The following is a 7,342-nucleotide window of genomic DNA, read 5'->3' as shown; positions in this document are numbered from 1 at the left end:
AAAAAAAAAAAAGATTATGTTTCCCTAACAGCTACTAGTGCAGATCTCCATGTTCTTATCCAGGAATTTGACAGCCTCACCTCCATATCCCTTAGACATATAGTTACTTAGACACCTGGGATTTTGTCCTTGGCCTTGGATTGGACTCTGGTTTTGACTTTGTGTGACTCTATTTGCCTCAAATTTTCCTTCTTTTTTAATGTCGGTTCAATGCCAAAAATAAAATTGATAATAGTGCCCTAGAAGCGAAATCAGTCTTGGAGATCATTTGATTCATCTTTCGATTCCATTTCCATTTTAATTCCATTCCATGAGGGAACCAACATTGAACAATTCTAAATAATTGATCAATTAACCATTTTCAACAGTGACCAGGAACAGGCTGACTCACGGAACAGCTGCGTCATTGCCTGTGCCCAAGGTTCAGTTCTTGCCTTTAGAGAGGTCTTCAGAGTTGTATTTGGACTCTTATCAATTTATTTGTTCTAATTAAGTCCTATTTGTCTCTGTTTTCCTCTGAAGGGCATATTATATATCCAGTATTTGAAAATAGTTATCATATTTCCAGATGGAGTGTGGCTTTAATTTAGAACATTGTGTACTCATTTTTTTTTTATCAGTTTTAACCAGGTATAATTGTCATACCATAATAGTCACACATTAAAACCATACAATTAAATGATGTTAGTCCAAAGGTCCTCTAGATTCTTATTTGACCAACTTGATTTGTAAAATTCCCTTGTGTTCATTGGCAGTTGGTCTTTACACCCCCAGCCTAGGTACCTACTGATCTGACATTTTTCTTCAGTCAAATGTTGTGATTAAAAGTAACTGAAAAGTAACTATGTCTGATAGCATAATTTTCAAAAAGTTAATCCATGTTAGAAAAACTAATCAGAATTGTCTTTAGGAAAAATGTTTATCTTGTGATTTCTTATTTACCCTCCGGGGGTCATGGGTACCTGAACTAAGAGAGGAAGGAGTGGGCCCCTTTTTTCTTAAAAAATACCCTTTGTTTCATTGTGCAGTGTCTTTGAGGTTACTGGAGTACCTGTAAGTAGATGTGGTCAGGGGCTCTATTTTATTTTTATTTTGATTTACTGTTTCAATCATTTTTTTCTTGTTTCAAATTTACATCTGTGCTATTTTTGCTAAAAAGGCATGATAGGTTGTTGAACTGACATTTCATTTCAATATTAGTAACAAGACAACTAATGAATTTGGAAAGGAAAGAAATAAAAGTGACTTTGGTTGATCACCTTTTCTATGCCAACAACTCTGTAAACTAAATTCGATGTGTGAGGTGGTTGTTTTTACTCGTATTTACAGATGAAATAACAAGTGTAAAGCGAGTCAGAATCCTGTCTAAAATTTCATGCCTATTGAGGTAGTATTAAAATCCAGATATTTTGATTCCAAAGCTGATACACAGGCTGAGAAAGAGGGGTTTGGCATTTAAAATTTGACTGTAGCGTGTGTTTCCTGATACATCTTGACTCTTCTGAGTGTTTTTGTTTTTTCTGTAATTGTTTCTACCCTGCCTCTTTCTAGAAGAGTCTTAAGGCAGCTTAGGATACATAAAATACAAGATGGCATAAATTAAAAATAAAAATAAAATAAGAGAAAAACAAGGGCGGGGAAAGTCTTTTTCTGAGAAAAACAACAACATCCTGTAAGTGAATATTGCCGGAAGACTGGAAAAAAATCTGAGCTGGAAAGTGCTGTGGAAGTAAATGGTCCTCAGTGCCAGCTCTGGCATATGCTCTGGGCACAGTGTATGTAAGAGAGTGGAGTCTTATTTACGATTGCTTTCCTCAACTGCTGAGCACAGTGTCATGTGCAACGTAAACCCTTAATCAGTAATCGTTGAATTTCGTTTACTATTGAAATTTGTGGTCAGCATTTTAATGTTCCCAAGCTGGTTAGAAAAATGTTTTCTTAAAAGCAAACAGGAATTTTAGATTTCTCTATTGGTGGTACTTGTTATAAGCCCTATCATATTGTCTTCTCTCTCTATACTGTATTTAAAAATCTTATTTTAGAATGACTTATAAACTCATTTACCATGGTGTGTCTAGAAATGACCTCATCCTAAGAGTGTGACAGGAAGACACAAACTCTTCTCGTTGAGTTTGTCTGCAAGTTTTATACACCTGAAGTTTGCACCAGGATTGTTTGCTCTCCATTTTAAATATTGTCTCTACTGTGTTTTATTTATTCATTTATGTTTTATTTATTTTTATTTTTTACAAGTTTGCAGATGCCAGTAAGATTTACTGGGCTTTAAAACAATGATTGTACATTTTGGAGAATTTACAATTCGTAAATATAAAACCTTTCAGTTTGGAAGCATCTGAAGACTATCAACAGATATGTTTATGTTTACTTAAGTAATCTTCAAAATAATTTAGTAATGCCTTTGATGGCAACTAGACTCTCACTTGACCTACTTAATTTGTAAGCACAATGTAATTAATTTCTTTCCATGGATCGAATTTCATCTCCAAAGCCTCAAATCTTTTCTAGAAATCTTTGAAAAGTATACTCAGGTTTATAGCAACTTGAAGTTGCTATCTTAACAGCTGAGCATTTTTTCTGAGATTATCCTTAAATGCCTCTTCAATATGACTTCTTAGTATCTATAGTTGTATTATTTATTTTCACTGAAACCTTGCTTGAATGCTGTGATTAAAAAGAAAAATATAAGTGTAAACTAGCCACTTATAATACTGTACATTTTTAAAAAGTTAATGTAAAAAATTAATAAGAATTGGCTTAAAGAAAAAAAATTTATAAACTTAGCAAACACTGATCAGCAGAGATGCAGGGGTTTGAACCACACCAGAGCTCTCACCTTGTAACAGTAAGTAAATCAGGTTATAAGAGAAAATGTACTTTTACATCATCTGAGTTAATTTTGTGGAGAGGAAAATGACAGCATAGGATATTTCCTACAAGTTTCTATAGAATGTGCTTATTTTAAAAACTATAATTTTTCTTCTGAAATGTTATTCTGGTCTTAAGATTTTTCTGTAGTGGCCATGTTTTATACATTTTGAGTGTTTGTTCCATGTGAGATTCTAGCCTTTGTAAGATTTTATTTACTCTTCATAAGATCACTATTCTTATTTCCATTTTACTTAGACATGGCGCGCTTAAATGACTAGTCCAAGGTCACTCAGAGGACAGGCTAGAAACTCAGCAATCGGATGCAGGGCTATCCTCCTATCATGCCGCACACAATGGCTAACATATTTTCCTCAAGCCGTGGCACACTGGTGTGCGGTGAGAGGATCTTAGATATGCTGCAAAAAGTTTTAAAGACCATTAATTAAATTATTTTCAAAAGATGTTCAAAGCATAGTAAGCATATTCTTTTTTTTTGTGATCAGCATAAATTTAAGTGTGCCATGGAAGTTTAACTATAGGTTTAAGTGTTCCGTGAGATAAAAAATGTTGAAAAACACTGGTTTAAAGTCATGAATTAACAAATGACAAAGCTAGAATTGACAAGACTTCTTCACTCAGATTTCTTAGGGTCATGAATTTGGCAAACCACATCTAATCTACAGCTGGATTTTATCTGAATCCTATCTACAACTGAAATTTTAGAGATAGAAATTATTCTAAAGTGACTGTAAGTCACCATACGTAGGGAAACTATGGCTGAATGTACCTTGATTTACAAAATATTCATTAGAGAATGCTTTAAAGTTCAGATTAATGTAAGGGTACATAGGATTAGGTTACACTGTTTGCATTTATAAGGCCAAGTCTGAGTTGCACTTATGTGCTCCGCCCAGGAAGTGTGCCCTACACCAGCGCTGGGAAGGAACTTGCCGAACCCTCTTCCTTTCTTTCCCCTTCTTGATTGAATTGAGTTTTTCTCTCATGTGCTAGTTTCAACCTTGTATCTGGTACATCTCATGCTGTTTTTACATTCTTGTGACACTTTACTGTGATCACTTGATACAAAATCTCCCTCATTTTTATAGCTACATTGTATTCCATGGTGTTCATTACAAAATTTTATAAACTATGTGCAAAATATTCTGTACCTGTTGGTCATCTCTTTGTAAAATTTCACTCTTTAACTTTGCATAATTCTAGACTGAGTGTGCATATTTAAAAATTTTATTCATTTCTTAGGGAGCAAAAGGACTCTCAGATCAGTTGGGAAAATGCCACCTCTTCCATGCTGATTTTCTAATGATTATCAAGTTTCAGAAATCCTAAAAATGTGTATCTGTGTTAGCTAGTTGACAGTTTATCAGAATTTTTATAAAACCCCCTATTTTCAGATGTTCAAAACAATTTGGACATACTCTGTATTTGAAACATATGAAAGTCTATCTTGAATTGCACAATTAAATTTTCAGAATTAATTTTATAAAGTATTTTAAATGTGAGAAGCACTTGATATTTACTCCTTAATATTTAACTGTATTAAAAGAAAACTGATGCACTTTTTTTTTATTATTTATCATGGGAAAGGAAATGGTTATTACGCAGAATTGATAAGGTCCAATCAATCAGCAAGGTAAGTATTCCCATATCAAGCCTATTTTAAATTAAAATTTCTGTTTGTAGTTACTAATTAAGTTAAATTTATTTCAGATTTTTCAATATTTATACAAGCTTTTGTATGGTTTCAAGAGAAAGGAATTTGCTCATTTATTTTTATATGAAAATTAATCACTGAGCTCACCCATATGAGAATTGCTGTTTTTATAGGTCAAAATGGCTAAATATCTGCAGTTTGTATTAGCCTATTATTATTTTCTTGGTTGTAATTAGTACAGTGAAATACTGTAGTTTTTACTGTGAAGTATATGAAAGAGAAAACACAGACGTGTTTGTCTGTCTCCGTCCCCATGTACCCTCAGTGTGATATGTGCTTAGGACACTCACCATCTTGGTTTCCTAAGATAACTGGGTTTTGTTTTTCTTCTGTACCATGTCCTCATGCCTAAACAGTACCTGGCACATAGTAGGCATTTAATATATATTTCCTAAATAAATAAGAATAGACAATTTTACAGTAAAATCTCTATCCAGTTCTGTACTCCTGTTTCTTCACACCACTCTGATAAAATCAAATACACTCTCCTTCAGAATTTGGAGGCTTCTGAGAGATAGACACAAGTGCCAAGCAGATGGAAATCAAAGTCACAGTTTTATTACCAGTCTCGACTGAATGGAGGACGTGCCTTATATGTGCAGATAACATAGGCTTCACCTCTAAATTAGACATTATACCTACCAAGTCCCTAGCACACGGGCAGGCACAGCCCTCTACCCCAGAGGAAGAGAGAAAAGGACGCCTAAATTCATCTTCTCTGCAAACCAGATGAACTGAGGAAAAGACACTGGACTATGCAGAGTTCAGTACGTTCTCTTACACTCACCAGTGAGACAGACGGTTCTCTGCCCTGCTCCCAGAAGAAGTAAGTGAAGGAACAGAGGAAGCCAACTGAATTTCTTTATCAAGGGTTTTCTTATGAAAATAAAAGGAGAAATGGTTAGAGATTCCCCTGAGACACTCTGATAGAACATCAGTTCCTCCCACCAACTACACTATGAATGTTGTCCTGCAGATTCTCTGTTTGGCATTTGTAAGATCAAATGTACGTTGTTTTTATATATACCAACATTAGTAAGTCATTACGGTTAATATTTCTTATGGTAGTCCACAGGGAAGGAAGCTCATATGGTAGCTGCTTGGGCAAGATAAATTTATTGTAAAAATGAATAAGAAAAGGATTTTATATTTTTAAAATATATTATTTGTGCAATATATACATTCAGTGCAATTTTGGTTTCGAGTAGAGAATTTTCAATATATTTGGTTTATGTCTTATAGCTAATATTTTAAAAATATCTCTTAGTTTAATCTCGTAAGTGTACATTATGTGGATCACTGTTGTGAAATAAAACATGGAGTTTCCCACATTCTCTGTGTCCACTTGCCATCTCAAACAAAATAACACTTCATGAAGCAAATGGAATACATTGCTAAAGTATGGTTTTGTTCAGATGTTGTAAGTAAATTTATTCTTGTCAGAATGAATATCATGGACATTATCATTCAAAAATATAAGAGTATGCTTACTTTATAGTATTAAAATAATAACCTTGACTTTATTGCCATAAAGTACTTCTGACAAACTGGCAACTACATTGATGTTATTTATCACCAAATAGAACAGATAATTGATATTTTAAAAATAATTACATGAAGGATAGAATTACAAGACAGTTCATTATAGGAGATATTGTCTTACAGTCTATTTCTTGGAATTAACAGTAAAGGAAGTAAAATATTGGTTTGCACTAATTAATTTTGTCAGCTTATTGTCAAAAGGAAGGGATTAGCAGGCCCTCTGTTGTAGTTCCCATCTGAAGAATAGTATTTATTTTCTGTCATGGTCTGGGATTTGGTGCTTAGCCTGTAAAATTGAACTCACTTCTCTGAGAATAGAGTCACGTTAACCACTTGTTTTAAAATTAGTGTTTAAAACTAATTAATTTATTGATTTACTGTGAGAAATTATTTTACGAGGAACAAAATACTTAAAATACACAAGACTTGTGAGTTCTATCTGCATGTTGAATCAATCCATTGACTTAAAATGAGGAATTTGCTCATGACACATTTTCTTTTACTATTTTTACTATAGTCAGAGCAGCACTGGAAACTACAGAGCAATCAGAATCCCAAGGATTGGGGATTTGGGAATCAGAATTAAAGGGAGATGGAGATAGTGGCTGCTTTATGGCATTGGGCCGAGACAATCTGGCATAACCATAGCTATCATGCTGTGGTCCTGCCATTGGAATCAGAGTAATGAAGTTAAATGGGTATAATTCCTGCCAGTTAGGGGGATAAACAACTCAAATCTGGTGTATAAAATGCTCTTTTGCACATAGTGCTTAAATGAGCATTTTCTGTTATCCCTATGAGTTGTTTTCCTTTCTGCCTTCATGAATACAAATGAGCTCTATATGGGAAGAGAGATGGAGTGAAAATGAGCTAATTTAATTTTAGAAAAATATACAAATAGTGTCATGAACCAAATGCATTAAGTTTAAAAGAATAATCTTGCTTTTCTGGCAGAAGTGTAGCGTGCTCATGTGCTATTTCAGTTGTACATATTGGACAGTGTCAATCATCAAGTTGACCAGCCTCCTCTCTGCCTTGGGAGTTATACACATGATTATAATGCATTATAATTCTTGCTAGAATGCATGCCAGTAAAAAATATTTCAATTGGTACATAAAACCAGAATATCGTACTCCATAATTGCATTAATGTACACAGCTATAATTTAACAACAACAA

Source organism: Otolemur garnettii, unplaced genomic scaffold (assembly GCF_000181295.1).
Source record: "Otolemur garnettii isolate 467f Iridium unplaced genomic scaffold, OtoGar3 scaffold00037, whole genome shotgun sequence".
Taxonomy (NCBI): Eukaryota; Metazoa; Chordata; class Mammalia; order Primates; family Galagidae; genus Otolemur; species Otolemur garnettii.
This window is presented reverse-complemented; position numbering follows the sequence as displayed.